Raw genomic sequence first — 21,268 nt, forward strand, 5'->3', positions numbered from 1 at the left:
ATGCTCTGTAGGAGGTCATGGCAACACCCTCAGGTGTTCTTGCCTGGAAAAATCCCACAGACAGAGGAGGCTGGTGGGCTACAGTCCATGAAGTTGCAGGGTCAGACACGACTGAGCTACTAACACTAAGGACATGGTCAAGACTTTTATGCTTTTATCTTGAGCATCTGACACAATTTACTACACACAGTAAGCATCACTTAATGTTTGTTTAATGAATGAGTACATGACAATTGCATAAATGCATTATCCTGGCCTGCTTATAACAGTATAGTGATGATACTGAGAATATACCTATGGGCAGGTATTCAGTCCCTAAGTATGCTAACATTTTTAAAAATTATGGTTGTTCATTCCAAATACCACTAGAGTGCATCAAGTCTAGCCAGCACAGGTATTTCAGCATTTTTAGGTGTTTCTGCATTCGTGTATCTATCTTAGTAAATGCTGCCTAGTAATGTGAACCAAGGTATATGCCAGTAAGAACTGAGGAAACTTTTATTATGTTGGCAACTTTTATATTCATAGGGCATGTATGCCTGAATGATCAGTCATGTCAGACTCATTGTGACCCCATGGACTATACCCCGCCAGGCTCCTCTGTCCACAGGATTTTCTATGCAAGAATACTGGGGTGGGCTGCTATTTCCTCCTCCAGATATTCATGGGGGCATATGCACAAAATCAAAAAACTTATTTTGATAATAAAACTTATTACCAAGTTCAAGCTTGTACTGCTTGCTGCATGACAGACAAGTAAATGGGGAGACGAGTTGTTGGGAAACGGAGAGGCCACTTTATTTGGAAAGGCAGAAGATTAAGGAGATAGTGGACTACTGTCTCAAAGAACCATCTTGCTGAGTTTGGATGCTAGTTTGTTTTATAGAATAAAGAAGGTGAGGTAAGGAGGTAAAGTAGAAAAGGTGGTAAATTGTTGCAAATACATCCTGGTTCTGGTCAAACTCCAGAGGGGATGTGTTAATTTCTTCTTTCCTGCAGCTGTTCACAGGTGCGCCTGATCAGGAAGTTTCCTGTGAGCCAAACAAAGGTATTTTAGCTCAGGATTAGGCATGGTAGGTAGGTTTCCTGGAGATGGACCATTATACGTGCTTTAAGCTATAGACAACATCACTTTAGTGATTAACCTGTAGCAAAAGTATTAGAATACAAAGTTTAAAGTAAAAGAAACAGATCTGATATGAAGTCAGATTTGTTATTCCCTATTACAAAGCCAATCAGAAGAAGGTACACTTACCAATACAAAATTCCTGAAAGGGGATATTAATAGTAGCTCTAAGGTGTCTAAAATACAAATGCTGAGGAAAATCAATTTTCTTTCTGGAGATATAAACATATATCTCCAGGGAAACCCATATATATATATATATATGGGTCAGTGATAAATAACCTGGCAGGTTATAGTCCGTGGGGTTGCAAAAAGAGTTAGACAGGACTTAACAACTAAATAACAAAACAACATACATTTATATACATATATATATACACACACACACACATACATATATGTGTATATATATACATATATATTCATGTGTGTGTGTGTGTGTATATATATATACATATATATATATGTTAGTGTAATGTGTTTTTTCAAAGTAGTTATTGAATACTTATAAAAAGTGATAAAATAACCAAGGTGAGGATCAATCAGTATAGATTCACTATTGTAGTTTTTACAACTCTTATGACAGAAAAGATTAATAATGTCATGAATACTTGTAGTTATTTATTTTTGTAGTTATTTGTAAATTAGCATACTTACATTTTTTAAAAAGAAAACGTGAATAGAAAAATAACAGAACTGTACACTTCCAACAGCTTTAAGATACTTTAGAATATTAATATAAGAAAATTTAACTAAATTTCTTTAAAATATATAAAAATATTTTTTCATCCTTTTTGAAACAAAATCAACAATGAAATATTATTCAGGGATTAGGAGTATAAATAAACTGGTGATATTCAATAGAGTTATTTAAACTATTTTTGAAAACTGAAATCAATATTGAAAAGAAAATGGTACCACTTTCAAGAAATAGTGAATACAGTTCAGAAAAAAGTACTGAGAGAATTTTATTCTATTTGCTGTATGTATAGATTATTTTGTATAAGGAATTTGATATTTGGTTAATTAAGAATTTTAAAGTGGGAATTTTAAAATTCCCACTCACTATTTTAAACTCCAAGCTTCACAGTAGATAAGTGTAAGATAAATATCTTTATTTAAGCTAAATCTTATAACTAAACTTTTTTCTCTCAAAGTTTTATCCTATCTTGCTTTCTGTAAGTTGTTGTTTTTTTTCTCCCTTTAAAATATAAGGTCTACCATTCTACTCCCCATTTCCATGAGCTTGACTAGTTTAGATACCTCACATAATAGGAAGGAGTCAATGAGAAATTGCTGTTTAGCAGGTATAAAGTTTCAGTTGTAAAAGACAAACGTGTTCTAGAGATCTGCTATAAAATATTGTGCCTGTATATTTAAATACCTAGTAGGTGCTTAACTATTGGAATGTTCAATAAATGCCAGCTGATTGACAAAGTATACATCTTCAGAGTTACATGTGCTAAAGTTCTGTGGAAAAGACCATCCCAGATTACCTTCAGTGACTGACATTTACTGCAATACACATGTAACTTTGGTCTTCAGTACTATGTTGAATAATGTATCCTGCAGATTCATGTCCACTTGGAGTCCAGAATGTGTATTTGCAGATGTTCTCAGGTTAAAATTACGGCACACCATAACAAAGTGTACCCTAATCCAATGACTGATATCTTTTTAAGGAGAAGGAAACTTAGACACTAAGATACACAGAGAAGAGAATACCAGGTGAAGATGGGAAACAGATGTTTGAGTGATAAGTCTACAAGCCAACTAAAGGCAAGAAACACCATAGAATGCCAGCAAACATCAGAAGCAAAGAGAGGAATGGAACGGATTCTTCCTCAAAGCCTTTAAAGTTAGTTTCAGATATCCAGCTTCCCCAGCTATGAGAAAACACATTTCTAGTGTTTCAAGCCCTCCAGTTTGTGGTTCTGTGTTCCCATACTCCTAGGAAATGAACGCACAGTGTTACAGTTTCAAGTTATTAGCTTTATTTCCTGCATTTTGGTTTTAAATTTAACTCTCACCCACAAACTTTGTGAATTAAGGTAATAATAGTGGGTTTCTGTTGCTTGGCCTAAAGAACTTTAAACAAGGAAAGCTGATGTACAAACTAGAAAAATCCATTTGCAGCTGCTTTTGACAGAATATAACTGTGGCCTTAAGTTAAACGGATACCTCACTAGTTCATGAACATACTAATCCAGAAACACTGAACATATTGCACGTGTGTATCAGTGAGGGTCCATTCAGAAAATACAGAAACCAAGACATCATTCAAAGTTTGAAAAATAGAGGGAATTTAATGCAAGGTAATGGAGATCAGTGGAGAAATAACTACAGAAAGAATGAAGGGATGGAGCCTAAGCAAAAGTAGTACCCAGTTGTGGATGTGACTGGTGATAGAAGCAAGGTCCGATGCTGTAAAGAGCAATATTGCATAAGAACCTGGAATGTTAGGTCCATGCTGCTGCTGCTGCTGCTAAGTCCCTTCAGTCGTGTCCGACTCTGTGCGACCCCATAGACGGCAGCCAACAGGCTCCCCAGTCCCTGGGATTCTCCAGGCAAGAACACTGGAGTGGGTTGCCATTTCCTTCTCCAATGCGTGAAAGTGAAAAGTGAAAGTGAAGTCGCTCAGTCGTGCCCGACTCTTAGCAACCCCATGGATTGCAGCCTACCAGGCTCCTCCATCCATGGGATTTTCCAGGCAAGAGTACTGAAGTGGGGTGCCATTGCCTTCTCCGGTTAGGTCCATGAATCAAGGCAATTTAGAAGTGGTCAAACTGGAGATGGCAAGAGTAAACATCAACATTCCAGGAATCAGCGAACTAAAATGGACTGGAATGGGTGAATTTAACTCAGATGACCATTATATCTACTACTGTGGGCAGGAATCCCTTAGAAGAAATGGAGTAGCCATCATAGTCAACAAAAGAGTCTGAAATGCAGTACTTGGATGCAATCTCAAAAACGACAGAATGATGTCTGTTCATTTCCAAGGCAAACCATTCAATATCACGGTAATCCAAGACTATGCCCCAACCAGTAATGCTGAAGAAGCTGAATTTGAATGGTTCTATAAAGACCTACAAGACATTTTAGAACTAACACTCCCAAAAGATGTCCTTTTCATTATAGGGGACTGGAATGAAAAAGTAGGAAGTCAAGAAACACCTGAAGTAACAGGCAAATTTGGCCTTGGAGTACAGACTGAAGCAGGGCAAAGGCTAATAGAGTTTTGCCAAGAGAATGCACTGGTCATAGCAAACACCCTCTTCCAACAACACAAGAGAAGATTCTACTCATGGACATCACCAGATGGTCAACACCAAAATCAGAGTCATTATATTCTTTGCAGCCAAAGATGGAGAAGCTCTATACAGTCAGCAAAAACATGACCAGGAGCTGACTGTGACTCAGATCATGAACTCCTTATTGCAAAATTCAGACTTAAATTGAAGAAAGTAGGGAAAGCCACTAGACCATTCAGATAAGACCTAAATCAAATCCCTTATGATCATAGAGTGGAAGTGAGAAATAGATTTAAGAGACTAGATCTGATAGACAGAGTGCCTGATAAACTATGGATGGAGGTTCATGACATTGTACAGAAGACAGGGATCAAGATCATACCCAAGAAAAAGAAATGAAAAAAAGCAAAATGGCAATCTGAGGAGGCCTTATAAGTAGCTGTGAAAAGTAAAGGAGAAAAGGAAAGATATAAGCATCTGAATGCAGAGTTCCAAAGAATAGCAAGGAGAGATAAGAAAGCCTTCCTCAGCAATCAATGCAAAGAAATAGAGGAAAACAACAGAATGGGAAAGACTAGAGATCTCTTCATGAAAATTAGAGATACCAAGGGAACATTTCATGCAAAAATGGGCTCAATAAAGGACAGAAATGGTATGGACTTAACAGAAGCAGAAGATATTAATAAGCGGTGGCAAGAAAACACAGAAGAATTGTACAAAAAAAGAACTTCATGACCCAGATATTCACAATGGTGTGATCACTCATCTAGAGCCAGACATCCTGGAATGTGAAGTCAAGTGGGCCTTAGAAACATTCACTACGAACAAAGCTAGTGGAGGTGATAGAATTCCAGTTGAGCTATTTCAAATCCTGAAAGATGATGCTGTGAAAGTGCTGTACTCAATATGTCAGCAAATTTGGAAAACTCAGCAGTGGCCACAGGACTGGAAAAGGTCAGTTTTCATTCCAATCCCAAAGAAAAGCAATGCCAAAGAATGCTCAAACTACCAGAAAATTGCACTCATCTCACACATAGTAAAGTAATGCTCAAAATTCTCCAAGCCAGGCGTCAGCAGTACGTGAAACGTGAACTTTCAGATGTTCAAGCTGGTTTTAGAAAAGGCAGAGGAACCAGAGATCAAGTTGCCAACATCTGCTGGATCATGGAAAAAGCAAGAGAGTTCCAGAAAAACATCTATTGACTATGCCAAAGGCTTTGACTGTGTGGATTACAATAAACTGTGGAAAATTCTGAAAGAGATGGGAATACCAGACCACCTGACCTGCTCTTGAGAAACCTATATGCAGGTCAGGAAGCAACAATTAGAACTGGACATGGAACAACAGACTGGTTCCAAATAGGAAAAGGAGTATGTCAAGGCTGTATATTGTCACCCTGCTTATTTGACTTATATGCAGAGTATCTCATGAGAAACGCTGGACTGGAAGAAACAGAAGCTGGAATCAAGATTGCAGGGAGAAATATCAATAATGCAGATATTATGCATTATTGATATGTCTCAGATATGCAGACAACACCACCCTTAAGGCAGAAAGTGAAGAGGAACTAAAAAGCCTCTTGATGAAATTGAAAGAGGAGAGTGAAAAAGTTGGCTTAAAGCTCAACATTCAGAAAATGAAAATCATGGCATCAGGTCCCATCACTTCATGGGAAATAGATGGGGAAACAGTGGAAACAGTGTCAGAGTTTATTTTTTGGGGGTCCAAAATCACTGCAGATGGCGATTGCAGCCATGAAATTAAGAGATGCTTACTCCTTGGAAGGAAAGTTATGACCAACTTAGATAGCATATTCAAAAGCAGAGACATTTCTTCGCCAACAAAGGTTTGTCTAGTCAAGGCTATGGTTTTTTCTGTGGTCATGTATGTGTGGGAGAGTTGGACTGTGTAGAAAACTGAGTGCCTAAGAATTGATGCTTTTGAACTGTGGTGTTGGAGAAGACTCTTGAGAGTCCCTTGGACTACAAGGAGATCCAACCAGTCCATCCTAAAGGAGATCAGTCCTGGGTGTTCGTTGGAAGGACTGATGCTGAAGCTGAAACTCCAATACTTTGGCCACATCATTGAAGAGTTGACTCATTGGAAAAGACTCTGATGCTGGCAGGGATTGGAGGCAGGAGGAGAAGGGGACGACAGAGGAAGAGATGGCTGGATGGCATCACCGACGCGATGGACATGAGTTTGAGTAAATTCCGGGAGTTGGTGATGGACATGGAGGCCTGGCATGCTGCGATTCACGGAGTCACAAAAAGTCGGACATGACTGAGTGACTGAGCGGAACCGAACAGAATGCAAGGTGTTGTTTACATGGCTAATGGAAGAGACTGAGAAGCCAACCAGGGAAAAATATGAGAACCTAGAGATTAGGAGCAGCAGGAAGTTGCTTTTACCTATAGTCTATGGGGACAAAAGGAGAAGGTAGAGTTGTGAGCCAGGACTAAGTCCCAGGCAGAAGCTGGCATCTGAACAATCCAAGGATGCTGGAACCACAGAAGATGAAAAGTTCCTGTTAGTGATACCAGTAAAATAGTGAAGATTTTCTGTTTTCTGTTGGCTTAACCCTGTTAGAAGTCCAGTAAGAATGGAGCATGGGAAATGGATTCTCCAAGGGTCAGTCCCCTGCTTCATAGAGCTGAGCAGGGGAATCAAAAGGAATAGGATGGAACAGAGTAGATATTTCATAGCCATTATTTTCAGTTTATCTCTTCCACTATTACCCAGATCAGTCCCTAATTATCATTCATCATGTATGTTATAAACTTCTAACAATTTTCTCTGACTCTAGTTGCAGCCTCTTCTTAGTCACTGTGGACGTAATAAGGCTATTTGTTTAACTTAACTGAAGAATACGTTTCATTATTTAGTAGAGGATAGGATAAAGGCTAAACTTAGTAAATTGTTGATTTAGGTCCTAAATCAGGTTCAAAATATCTTTTAAATTGTCTCTCATTATTTGTACACTTAATTATTCTGCTCTTACTAGATTGTATTAGGATGGTATTGTTGGAGAAGAAAAATAAAACCTATACAAAATTGTTGACTGATTATGATTCATTTTAAATTGCATGGTAGACTAAGTCCTTTAAGACACTGAGATCAATGAGGGCTAGAGTAGTCTCTGAATCTCAGTTTAAATGCCTGCCTATGTTTTATTCAATATTGTATCCTGGCACTTAGGTCAGTACATGACCATAGTTTATACTGAAGGATGAGATCATTAATGATGGGCCAGTTATGTAAGATGTAAAATATTTAGTGAAAAGTATTATTAGCCAGATATAAAATTTATTTTTTACATATATATATAACTCAAAAATACAGAAATATTCTGAGGTTTTAACAGAATTTTTTCTTTCAAGGTTACACATTGCATTCTCTAGTTTATTACACAGAGTCAATAAATGTTGCATTCCTAAATTGCATAAAGATAATCATGATAGTTTTAAATATATAGGATACCTTAAAGACACAGTTATAAATAGTTATATGTATACACATAGGAGCATGCATGCACAAGTTGAAACAAAGAAGAAAATGTGTTCTCTATTATATAGAAAATGTGTTTTCCATTGTTCAAATTTAGTTATTTTCAGTGTTCTGAAGAACAATTTATAGCTCTATCATTGTATCTACCTCAAGTAGATACATGGATATCTACTAGATATCTACTATGGATACACAGCTATTACTATGTAAAACATGGAGTATTACATTTTTTTTTCAGATTTTGGGCTGATGTGTAAAAGTTAGTAATAATATGCTTAGTTCAAATTACATGCTATCACCAATGCAGGAAATGCAAGAGATGTGATTTGATCCCTGGGTGGGGAATATCCCCTGGAGTAGGAAATGGTATCCCAACTCCAATATTCTTGCCTGGAAAATTCCATGAACAGAGGTGAGCCACAGTCCATGGTTGGCAAAGAGTTGGATGTGACTGAGCACAAACACACACACACACACCCACCCACCCACACACACACACCCACACACACACACACATATCACCTTTGAAACAACTTCGCCCTTCCTCTTTAGTTATGTAGAAAGATATGAAGCAACTGTGTGTGTGTGTGTGTGTGTGTGTGTATATATATATATATATATATATACTTTTCTGAAAGAAGTATATTCTTCATACTTCAGCATGTCAAAAGCCCTTCTAATGCTATGCTCATTTTTGGCAGTACACTTCTGTAAACAGTATTTGAAGCCAGAATTTTATCTAAGAGCCAAAGAGACTTCGGATTATAAGAGAAGCAGAATTGTACTCTTTTTCTTGACATTGACTTGGGGAAGATTGGATTTGAGCACAGTGAACAGTTTATGCTGGAACTTACTCAGTGTCCCTTGTGGCTCACATTGTAAAGATTCTACCTGCAATGCAAGAAGATGCAGGAGCTGCTGCTTTGATCCCTGGGTCAGGAAGATTCCTTGGAGAAGGAAATGGATACCCACTTCAGTACTTTTGCCTGGAAAATTCCATTGACAGACTAAGTCCATGGGACTCACAAAGAGTCAGACACGACTGAGGGACTAACACTTTCACTTTTCACTCAGACCTACAGCTGTGTATGTACTTGAAAAAAAAAATGACAAGCAAGCTGCAAAATCTGTTCTTAAGAGATGTCATAGTAAACTGATCTCTGAAAAAAAAAAAAAAAGAATAAAAGGCAATACAATAGAACGAAGATAATCTCTTCCACAAATGGTGCTGGAACAAATGGACACTCACGTACAAAATAGTGAATCTTGACTTAGACCTTACAGCCTTTACAAAATTAAGTCCAAATAGATCATACACCTGTAGCTGAGCAGGATCTTATGAGATCTTTCCAATACAGACCTTTCCCCCATACCTTCTGCTATATCTTCTCTCTGAAGTAGTCAGACAATAGTATCTCATACATATTTCCTGAGTAGTTCAAATGCTAAAACCACCACCAAATGAAAGAAATTAACTGCTTGATGATCATGAGCATGTAGCCCCTGAACTTCTAGTCCCTAAGGATTAATAATGTTGACCTCCCTATTACCTCACCATCAACCAATTGAAGAATTGTACAGGAGCTGTTCACATACCCTGTGACTGCCCCTCCCTCATCTTTCATTTAAAAATGCTTTGCTGAAACTCTTCAGGGAGTTTGGAGTATTGGGGGGGGTGGGGCAACAGACACATATTTTCCTTTCATGACATTACAATAAATCTTTCTGTGAGCCAAACTCTGAAGTTTTGGTGTAAATTATTTTTTCTGCAAAGAAAAAAAAATTAAGAGTGTGAGAAAACAAGCCACATGCTGGGAGAAAAATATTCACAAAAGACACATCTGATAAAGGATTGTTTTCCAAAATATACAAAGAATACTTAGAAATCAATAATAGGAAAACAAACATCCCCATTAAAAAATGGGCCAAAACCTTAAAAGATACTTTGCCAGAAAAGAGGTACAGATGGCAAATAAATGTATCAAAAGTGTTCCATATTGTGTGTCTTCAGAGAAATGCAAATTAAAACCACAATGAGCTACCACTACATATCTATTAGAATGGTCAAACCCCAGAACAGTGATAACACTAAATGTTGGTGAGGCTATGAAGCAACTGGGACTCATTTATTGCTGATAGAACTAGAAATGGAACAGCCCCTTTGGAAGACAACTTGGCAGTTTCTTAAAAAACTAAACACTCTCTTACCATATGAGCCAACAATCTTGCTCCTCAGTATTTTCTCTGAGAAGCTGAAAAGTTTTGTCCACACAGAAACTTGCACATGAATGTTTATAGCAGCTTTACTCACAGTTACCAAAACCTGGAGGAAACCAAGATGTCCTTCAGTAGGTGAATGGATAAATAAAGTATGATGCATCCAGACAACGGAATATTATTCAGCATTAAAAAGAAATGAGCTATCAAGTCATGTAAAGAAAAGAGGCCAATTTGAAAAGTCCACATCTTATATGACTCCAACTATTTGACACTATTGTAAAGAGAAAAATTGTGAAGACAGTTAAAAAAAAAAGATCACTGATTACCTGATGTTGGGGTCAGGGAAAAGAGTGGCAAGAGCACAGAGGATTTGTAGCACAGCGAAAACACTCTGTATAATACCATAATGATGGATCCATGACATTATACATTTATCCAGACCCAAAGACTGTGCAACAGCAAGGATGAACCATAAGGTAAACTATGGTCTTTGGATGATAAAGATGTGTCAGTGTAGACTCATCAAATGTACCAACTGTACTACTGTGGCAGGGGATGTTGATAATCATTATGATTATTGGCTGGTGGACAGGGGATAGATAGTAAATCTCTGCAATTGCCACTTAATTTCATTGCAAATCTTAAATTGTTCTAAAAAAGAAATCCTAAAAAATAAATAAGCTGTCATAGTTAAGGCTCAAGGTAATTCTTTTTATTGTAGGACCTCCTCAAAAAACCTAACACTGGGAGGAATCCTTCCCCCAAGGATGAGCAGTCACACTGAAAAATCCCTTACCTCAGAGCCAGATTGACTTTTGGACTTCTTTCATTTCTGCCTAACACAGCCTCTGCTCTGTGGCAAATTTCTATTGCTTATGGCCTTGCACCAGATTGCTGAACTGCTCTGAACTCTAGCCAAGAGAGCAGTTTGGTACTGGAGAACTTTTTAACCGCAAAGAGAGGCTGTTGTGAAGACCAACTCTTACATAAATTTGACTTAATGAGGTACACCTGAGTTCTCAGTTTCTTGTCAGTTTAGCCAGACCAGCAGAAAAGAGGAAGAATTTAATGAACCAGGGCAAGCAAGTGTGGGGTCTTTAGAAATAGTTTAGGATATTGGGGAAAAGCTGAGTTCCTGATATGAAAGGGAGATGAGAATTCAGAGTTGTCATAATGTGAAAAATATTTTAATTATGATATTATTTTGCACTCAAAACAGGTAAAGTAGTATCCATATTTCAAATGTGTGTATTGGATTTCTAATTTTGTTTTTCAACTTAAACCTTCAGTTCCTTGAATTTTGAAGATGTTTCTTCCAACAAATATATCAGTTCTTATTTGATAATTTGCCATAAAACTGTTGATTTTTATAGTCAATGTATATGTTAGTAAATATTTTAATCTAATTTGAACAGAAGCAGCAAAAACATTGGCCAAACAAATAATTATAGGGTGGGCACTTTTTGTCTTACACACATTTATCATTATCATTATTATTATTTTCTGAGCTTTTGGAAAGCTGAACTCAGATAAACAAAACAAATATTCAAACTATTATGAAAAAACAAAATCTCTTAGGCATCAAGAGCTTTGGGCTACTTCTGCCACTAGCTAGCTGGGTGGGATCTTGGATATATCATGTAGTTTCATTTCATTGGAACGCTCATTTTTCCTTTTTAAAGTAAAAGAATTGTACTGGATGATTCCCAAATACTTTTGCAGCTCTCATAGCTCTAAAGTTTCTCACACATGTATTTGTTACAAATATTTTATATACATAGCAATATTCCCAAAAGGCTGCACAATCATGATATGCCCTGTATACTAGGAATTAAATCAATCAATTAGTAAAAACAACCATTTCATTCAGAATAAAGAAATGTCAAAAATAAACACACATTCTTAAAGTATTAAAATACAGATTTCAGAAATTTTGACAACTTATAATACAAAACATACTGATTTTACTATTTTTCCCTTATGAAAAGAATAGGCTGTTCATACACCACTAACAGTAAGTGCTTCTTTGCAATTTCTTCAAGAAATCGTAACATTTTTTTACTCATTAGCAGGACGTGGCTATCAAGTGGAAGGTTAAATAAAATCATGACTGCAACATACTATGGGCCATTTTTCAGTAAGAAGATGCATTTCTCTTTTCAAGACTAGTCTGATAAAATGCTTATGACCTTTTACCACAGTAATTTTCATGCCTTAGAAAACTTGATCTATCCTTTAATTCTTCCTATCATATGTCTTTACCTCTAAATCTTATGTCATAAATGTATACTTAACAATTATTTGCTATTTCCAAATTACTTCATCTATATATATATATATATATTGAAGATTATACCATCATAAAACATCATTACAAAGAAGCTGTTAAAATACATCATTCACAGTAGTTACCCTTGACTTTCTAGAATCTTAGCTACTCAAAATGTGGACCATGGGCCATCAGCCTTAATATCACCTTAAGCAGAATCTTAGTCCACCCCAGGCCAAGGTCGAATCATAACACATTCAAATTTGAGAAGCACGGTGGCTCAAAAGGTGGTACTGTTGCTTCTGGTCTGAGGACCATGCTTTAAGTAGCAAACAAGTAGACAGCCTAGGGAGGCCCTGGTGTGTTTTTTTCCCCCATCAATGTTTTTCCTGGGGTAGTACTGAGTTGGTGGTTAATGCTTATAGCTTTCTTCCGAAAGAGTGCCAAAAGCTAAAACTTATAAGAGAACTTACTTTTAGAGAAGATTTTCATGTTACCTTTGGAAAAAAAAATGTTTTCAAAATTAGTGTAAATCACCTAGATATACATTGATTATATTTTCATTCCATTTTGAAAATAAAATAATTGACTATTCATATCTGAAGTAGAAATTGTTCATTTCCATGCAATTGCAAAAGATTTTAATGGAAAATCAATTGTTTCAAAGTATTTTATGCTTGGATACCAATCATTAAAGATTCAAAGAGATTGAAAGGCTACATCTAAGGGACAGATGTTGGCTCAAATTATGCTGAATACAAACCTTACAAAGTATAATATATAATTTTCCTACATCTATTTTCACTTCTGGTTGCCTCCCTCTTCCAAAGATATTTGTGCTTCGGACAGAAAATCCTGTGATGTCATTTGAGGGAAAATTACGGTGTGAGTTTTGTTTATAACAATGCAGTGGTCAGAAGAACCCACTCCACCTTGGCACTAGATTACAGTTCAGAAGATATTCATGTTCGTTTGCAATGTATCCAAAGGACAGTGAAAGAGAGAGATTTAAAGTTGGAAAGAGTTCATACAAATCAAAGTGAATGTTTCCTAAAATAAAATGTAATCTGATATGATGATATGATATGACTTAATATTTTTTATTCAGTCATGTCTGACTCTTTGTGACCCCACAGACTGCAGCACTGCAGGCTGGCCTGTCCTTCACTATCTCCCAGAGTTTGCTTAAACTCATGTCCATTGAGTCAGTGATGCTATCCAACCATCTCATCCTCGGTCACCCCCTTCTCCTCCTGCCCTCAGTCTTTCCCAACATCAGTGTCTTTTCCAAAGAGTTGACTCTTCATCTTAATATAATACAATATAATAAAGCTCTTGAAGAAAAAATAATCTGAATCCAAAATATAAAATAATAAAATAAAGATGGTAGCAAAGAAGTTTGTTTTTCCTCATCTTTCTAATTCCTCTTCTGAATATCGGATGTGAAGTTACAAAATAGTAATCAATAAGGCTCATTCACCCAATGTAGAAATGGTCAATGCTTGCTTGTCTGTTCAACACTGTTAATGCTGCACTGATACCTCAAAACAGGAAATAAAGGTCTGATTTGTAGAACATTATAAAATACTAATTGAGTTGCAGGAGTTGTAGGGTAGAATCAATGAAAGGAAAATTATGTAAAAATTGTAAATTATAAATCAATTTTTGAAAGTTTGAAATGGAGAAAGAAGAAAGAATAAAAATATAGAGATTAAAAAACATAACAAGAGAAGGATAAGAATGGAAGATTAAAGAGTGTAGAGAAGCCACAGAGATGGAGAGTTACATAGATAAATGACCAATATTTACTAGCATTGAAAGAAACATGGATAGACCAACATGAAACTCATAGGGAGAGGTAGAAGGATTGTTAAGAGTCCTTAAAATTAGGTGCCCATTTCAGGTCTATTCCCTTATTCCAGAGAATAAGGATTCGATAACAACAACAACAAAAAAGTAGATAATATGTCTTTATTGTTTATATAACAGAATGGGAAAGACAAGAGATCTTTTCAAGAAATTAGAGATACCAAGGACACATTTCATGCAAAGATGGGCACAATAAAGAACAGAAATGGTATAGACCTAAGAGAAGCAGACAGTATTAGGAGGTGGCAAGAATACACAGAAGAACTGTACAAAAAAGATCTTCACGACCAAGATGATCACGATGGTGTGATCATGCACCTAGAGCTAGAAATTCTGGAATGTGAAGTCCAGTGGGCCTTAGAAAGCATCACTCAGAACAAAGCGAGTGCAGGTGATAGAATTCCAGTTGAGCTATTTCAAATCCTGAAAGATGATGCTGTGAAAGTGCTGCATTCAATATGCCAGCACATTTGGAAAACTCAGCAGTGGCCACAGGACTGGAAAAGGTCAGTTTTCATTCCAATCCCAAAGAAAGGCAATGCCAAAGAATGCTCAAACTACCGCACAATGGCACTCATCTCACACGCTAGTCAAGTAACACTCAAAATTCTCCAAGCCAGGCTTCAGTGATATGTGAACCATGAACTTTCAGATGTTCAAGCTGGTTTTAGAAAAGGCAGAGGAACCAGAGATCAAATTGCCAACGTCTGCTGGATAATTGAAAAAGGAAGAGAGTTCCAGAAAAACATCTATTTCTGCTCTATTGACTATGCCAAAGCCTTTGACTGTGTGGATCACAATAAAGTGTGGAAAATTCTGAAAGAGATGGGAAAACCAGACCACCTGACCTGCCTCTTGAGAAACCTATATGCAGGTCAGGAAACAACAATTAGAACTGGACATGGAACAACAGACTGGTTCCAAATAGGAAAGGGAGTACGTCAAGGCTGTATATTGTCACCCTGCTTATTTAACTTATATGCAAAGTACATCAAGAGAAATGCTGGGGTGGAGGAAGCGCAAGCTGGAATCAAGATTGCCAGGAAAAATATCAATAACCTCAGATATGCAAATGGCACCACCCTTATGGCAGAAAGTGAAGGGGAACTAAAAAGCCTCTTGATGAAAGTGAAAGAGGAGAGTCAAAAAGTTGACTTAAAGCTCAACATTCAGAAAACTAACATCATGGCATCTGGTCACATCACTTCATGGGAAATAGATGGGGAAACAGTGGAAACAGTGTCAGATTTTATTTTTGTAGGGTCCAAAATCACTGCAGATGGTGACTGCAGCCATGAAATTAAAAGATGCTTACTCCTTGGAAAGAAAGTTATGACCAACCTAGATAGCATATTCAAAAGCAGAGACAGTACTTTGCCAACAAAGGTCCGTCTAGTCAAGGCTATGGTTTTTCCTGTAGTCATGTATGGATGGGAGAGTTGGACTGTGAAGAAAGCTGAGTGCCGAAGAACTGATGCTTTTGAACCGTGGTGTTGGAGAAGACTCTTGAGAGTCCCTTGGACTGCAAGGAGATCCAACCAGTCCATCCTAAAGGAGATCAGTCCTGGGTGTTTATTGGAAGGACTGATGCTAAAGCTGAAACTCCAATCCTTTGGCCACCTCATGTGAAGAGTTGACTCACTGGAAAAGACTCTGATGCTGGGAGGGATTGGGGGCAGGAGGAGAAGGGGACGACAGAGGATGAGATGGCTGGATGGCATCACCGACTCAATGGACGTGAGTTTGAGTGAACTCCGGGAGTTGGTAATGGACAGGGAGGCCTGGTGTGCTGCGATTCATGGGGTCGCAAAGAGTCAGACAACACTGAGTGACTGAATTGAACTGAACTGAACTGAACTAGGTACTTAAGTATTGTTCTAAGTACTTTACATATACTAACTCATTCAGTGTTTATACAAACTTTATGGATGAGTAAACTAAGATAGATAATGATTAAGTATTGAATTAAGTTTTTAAAACAGTATATGGTCAAAGTTTAACTGGTCCAGAGTTTCATAGTTAGTTAGTAACAAATCTAGAGTTTAACTTCAAACATCTGACTTCAGTATTTTGATTCATTAACCACTATGCTATTAGGAATTCTAGGTTATAACAGTCATCCTCATTCTAAATATTGTATTTCTTTTTTTTTTTTTTAATTTGCCAGCATGTCAAAAAGAACTTTTATTCTGATTCGAATAGCCTCTTATGCACTCATACTTTCTTGCCAGATGCCTTTGGAGCAGGTGCTTTCTGGGATGGAGCTTTCTGACACTTCTGAGTTTTAGGAGGAGGTGCTGCCTTCTGGCCTGCAGCTTTCTGGGCAGGAGCCTTCTGGGCTGGAGCCTTCTTACCCTCAGTGGTGATCTTTTTTGCTGGAATCTTGGCGGCAGCAGCAGCTACTGCAGCTGCCCCCTTAGCAGCAAGGGCTTTCTTGGGAGAAGCTTTCAGGAGAGCTGTCTTTTATATTGTATTTCTATAATGAAACATAATGTTTTTCTTTTTTATGAAAGGGTTTGATTCTCACTGCAAACTGTTAGCTAGTTTTGAAAGGCAGTGTAAGAAAGCTAAAAGGCCTGGGTTTTTTACTAGTAGACAAAGATTGAAATCCTACTCTACCATTTACTACTTTTCACATATTTGGTAAATTATTGAATCTTTATTGACCTAACTGTTTCATTTGTAAATATATATCTCCAGTGTTTTATTTGAGATGAATAAGATTAAAATTATGGTACTATATTAGACAGGGTAGACACTCAAAATGGTAACTACTATTATTATTTCTGAAATTATTGTTTTTCATGCTGTTATTCTCAAGTGATTCTTACTAATTGTTGTTAGTCTCCTACATTTTACCACTACAATATGAACTCTATGAGAGTGTGAAATCTAAGGTTTCTCCACCTTAATGTGGGCCTGATACGTAATAGCTATTCGGTAAGACATTAAATAAATAAATAAGAACACTGCTATAGACGAAGCATCACTACGAACAAAGCTAGTGGAGGTGATAGAATTCCAGTTGAGCTATTCCAAATCCTGAAAGATGATGCTGTGAAAATGCTACACTCAATATGCCAGCAAATGTGGAAAACTCAGCAGTGGCCACAGGACTGGAAAAGGTCAGTTTTCATTCCAATCCGTAAGAAAGACAATGCCAAAGAATGCTCAAACTACCGCACAATTGCACTCATCTCACACACTAGTAAAGTAATGCTCAAAATTCTCCAAGCCAGGCTTCAGCAATATGTGAACAGTGAACTTCCTCATGTTCAAGCTGGTTTTAGAAAAGGCAGAGGAACCAGAGATCAAATTGCCAACATCCACTAGATCACGGAAAAAGCAAGAGAGTTCCAGAAAAACATCTATTTCTGCTTTATTGACTATGCCAAAGCCTTTGACTGTGTGGATCACAATAAACTGTGGAAAATTCTGGAAGAGATGGGAATACCAGACCACCTGACCTGCTTCTTGAGAAACCTATATGCAGGTCAGGAAGCAACAGTTAGAACTGGACATGGAACAACAGACTGGTTCCAAATAGGAAAGGGAGTATGTAAAGGCTGTATATTGTCACCCCATTTATTTAACTTATATGCAGAGTACACAATGAAACGCTGGACTGGAAGAAACACAAGCTGGAATCTAGATTGCCAGGAGAAATATCAATAACCTCAGATATGCAGATGACACCACCCTTATGGCAGAAAGTGAAGAGGAACTAAAAAGCCTCTTGATGAAAGTGAAAGAGGAGAGTGAAAAAGTTGGCTTAAAGCTCAACATTCAGAAAACGAAGATTATGGCATCCGGTCCCATCACTTCATGGGAAATAGATAAGGAAACAGTGGAAACAGTGTCAGACTTTATTTTTTTGAGCTCCAAAATCACTGCAGATGGTGGCTGCAGCCATGAAATTAAAAGACGCTTACTCCTTGGAAGGAAAGTTATGACCAACCTAGATAGCATATTCAAAAGCAGAGACATTACTTTGCCAACAAAGTTTCGTCTAGTCAAGGCTATGGTTTTTCCTGTGGTCATGTATGGATGTGAGAGTTGGACTGTGAGGAAGGCTGAGAGCCGAAGAATTGATGCTTTTGAACTGTGGTGTTGGAGAAGACTCTTGAGAGTCCCTTGGACTGCAAGGAGATCCAACCAGTCCATTCTGAAGGAGATCAGCCCTGGGATTTCTTTGAAAGGAATGAGGCTAAAGCTGAAACTCCAGTACTTTGGCCGCCTCATGCGAAGAGTTGACTCATTAGAAAAGACTCTGATGCTGGGAGGGATTGGGGGCAGGAGGAAAAGGGGATGACAGAGGAAGAGAGGGCTGGATGGCATTACTGATTCGATGGACATGAGTCTGAGTGAACTCCAGGAATTGGTGATGGACAGGAAGGCCTGGCATGCTGCGATTCATGAGGTCGCAAAGAGTCGGACACAACTGAGCAACTGATCTGATCTGATCTGATAGACGATAAGGTAGCTTAGGATTTTCAAATAAATTAATTTTATATTTTTCCTTATTTAGAATGACTTTAGAACATGTACTTAAAGGACAATTGGGGGGATTAAAATTTTCTAGCTTTTAATACAAAAAAATATTTTCTATGATTTATTAATATTTTTAAAGTAGGGAAGTGCTAAAGCAGTGATTTCACAGTAATGAAAATTCCACTTATGGTACTTTGGCTCTGTATTTACAATTGATTCTTCCCACCCCACCCCAAATATAGTGTGTAATAGAATGAAGTTTTCAGACAGAACTTAATTTTTTACTGCTTGTATATCAAAGAAGCTTTCTTCTCTTTGCCTTCATTGGTACTTATACAATATTGCTTCAAAATATATCTGCATTTAAAAAATATATTTATTTTTATATTTCCCTTTAAGTTGTTTATAGATGAAGTCACTAGATAGTGTAGTGTTTTCTTTCTTTCTTTTTCTGTGGTATACAGCTTAAAAACTTTACAATCTGGCAAAAGAGAAAAGTATGCAATGAATGAATCTAATGAATTTCTGAAAAATAGGAGTTTGAAAATATTATAAAATCAGAGCTTTCATGCAATGAAGGAATAGAATAATATGTTCATGAGTCAAATCTAAGAAAGTCTATACCTCTTTTCCCAATTTATCTAAATCTCTCTTTTATTTTGTGGCCCATTAATGAGCTCAGTGGAGATCTATGATTTGATATGTACTATGGCAACAGAGGATGAGATGGTTGGATGGCATCACCGATTCAATGGATATGAGCTTGGGCAAACTTTTGGAGATTAAGAAGGACAGGGAAGCCTGGAGTGCTGTAGTCCATGGGGTTGCAAAGAGTCAGATATGACTTAGTGAGTGAACAACAACAAAGGTTCAGGGTACTGTCCTGATGGCCATGAACTCCTTGGCATCTGTTTTTCCTTTAGGGCTTCTCCTTCAGTAGCTTAGGGTCCAACTGCCATGTCATGGGTTCATGATAGGGCCTTGTAGGAAACAAATAGCAACTATAGATTTCATCCTGTTTCTATCATGAGTAATTATGTTGCTTTGGAAAGGTCTCTTAATCTCATTCATTTATTCAGTACATATTTAATAATGGTTTTCTATCTTCCTGTCACTGTTCTAGGTTCAAAGAATAGAGTAGTGAGCACAGAAGTTGAAGAATGTGCCTTTACTTGGTAACTTACATTTCAGTAGGACTGCCTGACAGTCAATGGGTCTATTTCCCCTTCTCTGAATATGTTAAACTATGGATCTCTTATAGTGTATGAGGAGTGAACTGGATAACAGATATGAGGCTTGAGTAGTAAATACATAATGGAATATAAATGCTCAAGAAGTGGTAGTTTTTCTCCCACCAAGTTCTATTCCTAAAGAACTCAGAAAATATTTAGATTAGGTAAGTTAAACATCAATGAAAGGTTTTATAGTCATAGAATGTTGTGAATTTGTTGCATCATATTGTTGGTCGTTCAGTCACTCATTTGCATCCAACTATTTGTAACCCCATGGACTGCAGCATGCCAGGTTTCCCTGTCCTTCACCATCTCCCAGAGCTTGCTCAAACTCATGTCCATTGAGTCGGTGATGTCATCCAACCATCTCATTCTCCATCATACCCTTCTCCTCCTGCCTTCAGTCTCTCCCAGCATCAGGGTCTTTTCTAATGAGTCAGCTCTTCATATCAGGTGGCCAAATATTGGAGCCTCATTTTCAGCATCAGTCCTTCCAATGAATATTCAGGACTGATTTCCTTTAGGAATGCCTAGCTTGATCTCCTTGCAGTTCAAGGGACTCTCAAGAGTCTTCTACAACACCACAGTTCAAAAGCATCAATTCTTTGGTGCTCAGCTTTCTTTATGGTCCAACTCTCACATCCTTACATGACTACTGGAAAAACCATAGCTTTGACTATGTGGACCTTTGTCAGAAAAGTAATGTCTCTACTTTTTAATATTCTGTCTATATTTGTCATAGTTTTTCTTTCAAGGAGCAAGTGTCTTTTAATTTCATGGCTGCAGTCACCATCTGCAGTAATTTTGGAGCCTAAGAAAATAAAGTCTCTAACTGTTTCCATTGTTTACCCATATATTTGCCTTGAAGTGATGAGACTGGTTGCCATGATCTTAATTTTCTGAATGTTGCATTTTAAGCCAGTTTTCTCACTCTCCTCTTTCACCTTCATCAAGAGGCTTTTTAGTTCCTCCTCACTTTCTCCCATAGGGTAATGTCATCTGCATATCTGAGGTTACTGATGTTTCTCCCTGCAATCTTGGTTACAGCTTGCGCTTCATCCAGCCTGGCATTTCTCATGACGTACCCAGAATATAAGTTAATTAAGCTGGGTGACAATATAGTCTTGATGTACTCCTTTCCCAATTTTGAACCAGAATTGATGTACTCCTTTCCCAATTTTGTTGCATCATAGTAAATATTTCAAGACTTTGTTGTAGATAATATGAAAAATAATACCAAAGTATTGTTGAAAAGATTAAGAATTTCACTATCATGAAAAAAAAATTGATCTTAATACC

At 37.4% G+C, this 21,268-nt stretch overlaps 1 long non-coding RNA gene across 1 annotated transcript in view; it reads right to left on the reverse strand.

Annotated features, from left to right (window-relative positions):
- Positions 1–773: 773 nt before the first annotated feature.
- LOC133245312 (uncharacterized) overlaps positions 774–21,268 on the reverse strand; it is a 52,756-nt gene continuing 32,261 nt past the window's right edge. The window contains exon 2 of the long non-coding RNA XR_009735633.1: positions 774–1,031. This is a non-coding gene — a long non-coding RNA (uncharacterized LOC133245312). The remainder of the gene's footprint in view (positions 1,032–21,268) is intronic.

Source organism: Bos javanicus, chromosome 3 (genome assembly GCF_032452875.1).
Source record: "Bos javanicus breed banteng chromosome 3, ARS-OSU_banteng_1.0, whole genome shotgun sequence".
Taxonomy (NCBI): domain Eukaryota; kingdom Metazoa; phylum Chordata; class Mammalia; order Artiodactyla; family Bovidae; genus Bos; species Bos javanicus.